Source organism: Pseudophryne corroboree, chromosome 2, assembly GCF_028390025.1.
Source record: "Pseudophryne corroboree isolate aPseCor3 chromosome 2, aPseCor3.hap2, whole genome shotgun sequence".
Classification (NCBI taxonomy): Eukaryota; Metazoa; Chordata; class Amphibia; order Anura; family Myobatrachidae; genus Pseudophryne; species Pseudophryne corroboree.
Genome location: NC_086445.1, coordinates 875,268,923 through 875,274,470, shown reverse-complemented (window position 1 = coordinate 875,274,470; position 5,548 = coordinate 875,268,923).

Genomic DNA, 5,548 nt, shown 5'->3' with positions numbered 1-5,548 from the left:
CCCACAGACGGCCGACTTCTGATACATGTGAGTCAACATGTAAGTGGATGGACAAGTGAAAACTATATTGGGGACACAGGCGTGGGGGGGTGGCCCTGTCGGCACCTCCGATATATGGCTGGGTAAAAAATTGCATATTAATGTGATGCATATAAAAGATGGCTATGTATATACGTGTATATATAGTAAGGTTGAATAATTCGGTGTAAGAGACACAGGAATATCTATGGATGTATTGGTCATACGTATGTTTCCCTCAGACCCCTCGGGGTCGAAAACAGGTTATTTTGCCCAGTTACTATTCCCTTATACCGACACGGATGCTAATTCCTGTGTTGACCATAATGCTTCCTGATGAGATCCAAAAAAAAAGGAGCATTTAGTACATAATTAGTACATAATCAGGATGTATTAACGTCACGGTGGACCCTGCTGTTCCGAACAAAGGGGTCTATGTGTGTATATGAATATATCTGTATGTATGTATGTATGTATGTATGTATGTATGTATATATATGTGTGTGTGTATATATATATATATATATATATATATATATATATTATTTATAATACTGCTGAAGTAACATTCTTCATTTTCATGTGCTGAACGCTCTGTTCGAGAAGGTCTGGGTCAGCCCTTACAAGATGATTTTAAATCCTCAAGAGGATTCCGATTGTTTATTCTTTTCCCGCCGCGGATAGAATAAAGTTGGTGTCACCCCCTGTTCTGCACGGGGCCCTGTCACGAAGCCAGCGGATCATGTGTAGGAAGCTTTCGTTATGTTCTAGTTATGTGTCCACGCGTACGTCAGTTAGACCTGACCATTACATGCGCATGGCGAGTAGTAGTATTCAAAAATGGTCGGTTGCATGGTCATCCATTATAGATACCCTGGGGAGAGATGGTATACTCCTTACGTTGGGTCGTATCAAGGATGCTGCAGCAGACTTTAGTGTGACTGCAAGGGATAGAGGACTTGGCTAGGAGGGAAATGTGTATTCACCAATGGAATACTGAGGTTGACTCCAAGAAGATATGGAGTCTTTTCCAGATGAAGGTGAAGCCCGGTTCGGTGACGACCTAGTTAATTTGATCTCGGCAGATGCCGTGGGTAGGTTTACCTTCTGGGCCTATGTTCCCTCACAACGGATGATGACGCATAATTGTCAGATGCAGTCAAGTCAGCCCGATGGATATGGATTCTCCCTTCTTTCTTTGCAGACAGAGGAAGGAGAAAAGGGAAGAGGTCAGCAGCCTCTTCAAGGTCACGGACTTGGACCCGTGGGGTTTACGAATAGTGTTCCAAGGGTGCATACTGGAGTTTCCAGGCGTTTTCCCTCACAAATTCTTCATTATTTCCGATTCTCCTCCGGACGGGGAGGGAGTATGAGACGCAACACAAGAGTTGTGTCAGGATCAGGTCATGGTCCTGGTGTCCCCTGTCACAATAGGGAGAAGATGGTTATTCAAGCCTCTTCGTGCTCCCGTAGCCAGACGGCTAGGTCAGACCAATCCAAAATCTGACATACTTTAATTTCTATTTAAAGAAATTCTAATCCAATCTAAAGAAGAATAAAGGAGGTCTAATTACATTTTCCTCCGCATTAGTTTACCTGAGTTTTGCTATTCAGGATGGTCATTACCAGTTTCACCAGGGTGATGGCAGTATTGATGGTTCCCCTTCTCTAATACGGAGCCACGTTTATCCCGTACGGGGACGATCTCCTGATAACGACAAGATCAAGAAACCAGTTGGTGCAAAACGTTGCACTCTCCCTGACAGTTCTTCAACAACAGGGTTGGCTCCTGAACTTACCAGAATCACTGATGGCCCACTGACGCGGTCGTCGGTTATGGGAATAATGCTAGATACTACAGAGAGTTTTTTTCTTCCAGTGGAAAAGGATCTGGAGATCCAGAGTCTGGTCATACGAATTCCAAGACCAGCTGGAGTGTCAATCTATCAATACATTAGAAAAGATGGTTGCGGCCTACAAGGCCGTTCAGTTGGCAGGTTCCTTGCCAAGGCGTTCTAGTGGGTCCTGTGGGACGAGGGGTCCGGTTCCCACCTACACATACACTGGAAGATAATCCATGTTGTCAAAAGCCAGGGTTTTGCTCTTGTGGTGGCTCCATACCTCGCACTAACTAGAGGCACGTAGGTTCAGGGTCAGGACTGGGTCCTGAAATCCACGGATGCAAGTCTCCGAGGCTGGGGAGCTGTCACTCAAGGGAAAAGCTTCCAAGAAAAATACTAAAGTCGGGAAGCCTGCCTTCACATGAATATGCTGGAATTGAGAGCCATTTACGACGGCCTTCAGCAGGCGGTACATCTTCTTCAAGATCACCCCATTGGCAGAGGTGACGGAGATCCTCCTCTGGGCAGAAAAATCTGTAAAGGCTCTGTCGGCAATTTTCATTCTGGTGGACAACTGGGAAGCATGGTTCCTCAGCAGAAACTATCTCCATCCGGGAGAGTGGGACCTCCACCAAGAAGTCTTCGCAGAGGTGACAAGTCTTTGGGGAGTTCCTCCAGTCGACAGGATGACTTCTCGTCTCAACGAGAAACTTCAGAAAAATTGTTCCAGGTCAAAAGACTCTCAGGCAGTAGCAGTGGATGCTCTGGTAACCCAGTGACTATTCCGGTCAGTGTATTCCTTCCACTTCCATTGACCCCAAAAGTTTTCGGGATAATAGGAAGAACAAGGGTTCGGGCAATTTTCACTGCTCCAGACTGGCCAAGGAGGGCTTGGTGCTCAGATATTCAGGAGTTGCTTTTTAAAGATCCTGAGCCTTTTTCCTCTTTGCAAGGACCTACTACGTTAGGTACCGGGCGTGTACCTAGACTTGCTGCGGCTACATTTGACGGCATGAATGTTCGGCGTCGAATCCTACCCCAAAAGGGTATTCCCAAGGAAGTCATCCCCACTCGTGTTCAGGCCAGGAAAGGAGTAACGTCTAGACATAACCACTGTTTTTGGAGAAAATATATGTCTTACTGTAAATCCAAGACCGTTTCAATGGAAGTGTTTCAATAAGGCGTTTTCTCAGTTTCCTACAGGCTGGGGGAAATGCAGACTGCAGTTGGACTCCATCATGGTCCAGTTTTCAGCATTGGAAATTTTCTTTCTGAAACTATTAGCTTCCCTTCCGGAAGTTCAGTTTGCGTGAAAGACGTGTTGCACGTCCAACTTTCATTGGTGCCTTCGGTGGCACCTTGGGATCGTCATGTGGTGTTGCAGTTTCTTCAATCACATTGGTTTGAACCTTTACAGAAGGTGGAGTTGATATTCCTCACTTGGAAAGTGGTCATCCTATTGGCCTTGGCATCTGCACAGCGGATGTCTTGAGTTAGCGGTCTTGCCTCTCAAGAGCACTTAGTTGATCTTCCTGGAAAATAGAGCTGAATTGAGGACACGTCAGCAATTTCTACCGAAGGTGGTTTCCTCGGTCCACATCGACCAATCTGTTGTGGTGCCTGTGGCTATTGACGCCTTTGCTCAGTCAAAATCTCTGGATTTGGTCAGAGCGTTGAAGATTTATGTCGCCGGAACGGCTCAGATTTGGAAAACAGAGGCTCTGTTTGTCCTGTATGTTCCCAACAAGGTTGGGTGTCCTGCTTCCAAGCAGATCATGGCATGCTGGATCCGGAACACCATTTCAGCACGCTCATTCCACGGCTGGATTGCCGTTACTGATATCGGTGAAAGCCCTTTCTACTAAATAGATGGGCTCATTCTGGACGGCTGTCCGAGGGGTCTTGGCATAACAACTTGTCGTGCAGCTACTTAATTGGGGTCAAACACATTTTGTAAAGTTCTACAAGTTTGAGACCTTGGCCGATGTAGACCTTAAGTTGGTCAATCGGTGCTGCAGAGTCATCCGCACTCTCCCGCCCGTTCTAGAGCTTTGGTATAAACCCCATGGTTCTTGAAGTGACCCCAGCAACCTCTAGGACATATGAGAAAATAGGATTTTAATACCTACCAGTAAATCCTTTTATCTTAGTCCGTAGAGGATGCTGGGCGCCCGTCCCAGTGCGTACTGTATCTGCAGTTATTGGTTGTGGTTACACACAGGTTGTGTTACGATTTTTGTCAGCATATTGCTGCACATTCTTCATGCCGTTGGCTTGGGTTCTGTTGAATGCCATGTTCTGCGGCATGCTTGAGGTGTGAGCTGGTAAGATGCTCACCGTGGTTTAACAATAAATCCTTTCCTCTAAATATCCGTCTCCCTGGGCACAGTTACTTAAACTGGAGTCTGGAGGAGGGGCATAGAGGGAGGAGCCAGGTCACACCATTTGAAAGTCTTAAAGTGCCCATGTCTCCTGCGGATCCCGTCTATACCCCAGCATCCTCTACGGACTAAGAGAAAAGGATTTACCGGTAGGTATTAAAATCCTATTTTAGCCAAGAACAGGGGTATTTGTGGCGGCGTACTATCCAACCAGCCTTGTAATATAGTTTTCCTCCCTGCTGCACTGATGGCTAGCAGGAGTTTCTTGCATGCCAGAGTTATTCGCTGATGGGGGTCAAATATTCCTAGGATCGCCCACTCCGGAGTGAAGGGGACATGGTTGACTAGTTTGGCTTCCGCATATCTGCGGATTAGGTGCCAGAAGTATTGTATTACGGGGCAAGCCCATAGACAATGAAAAGTGTCTGCTTCTTCCTGATGGCAGCGTAAGCAAATATGACTCTCTGAGGTGCCCATGCGATAGCGTTTTGATGGTGATAAATATGTGTTATGGTATGTGTTTAAGAACAATTCAGTGTACATGCTAGCCGACAGAGTCCTTTGGGAAAACATTAAAGCTTTCTCTAATGTCGGTATAGTTAGGGCCGGGAAATGAAGTAACCATTTTGACATCCCCTCCGGTATGGCAGCATTATCCAGTATATCTCTTAAAAAATTCTAATGAATGGATAAAGCTTTGCGCTGAGGCGGTGGGTAAGTCAAGAGGTTATCCAAAGGATTGTTCCAATCTATTTTAGAGAAATGTTTCAATACATGGGCTGTGTAAAAACGCAATTGTAAGAGTGCCAGAGGGTAAGGGTCCACCACGGGATAGGCAGTCGATGACTCCCCGGGCGTAAGAGAGCGTTCTTGGGCAGTGGAGACCACTGACTTTAGGGTATGCAATCCCTCCACACTCCAGACAGTGAAAGGGTGAGCAGCCATGCCATCAAGGTAGTTGGGATTTCAGAGCAGGGGCAAGTGGAGGGAGTGGTATGGGTTAAGACCCTTTTTTGGCACAGGATATGCCATAGCCGTCTAGTGGACCATAATAATGGGTTGGATCGCAGTGACTCCGAGATTTCCTGGTCATGAAGGTGGAGGAAACAGGTTAGGTCGTAATCAGCCAAGAAATATTGTTCCAGGGACGTATCAGTATATATTGATGTTTTAGAGATCCAGTCACGTAAGTGACGTAGGAGGGCTGCATGATTGTGGGTTATAATATCTGGAAGGTTTATACCTCCATCATGCTTTGGTTGTTGTAGTTTTTGCAAAGCAATTCTGGTACCATTCCAAATAAACTGA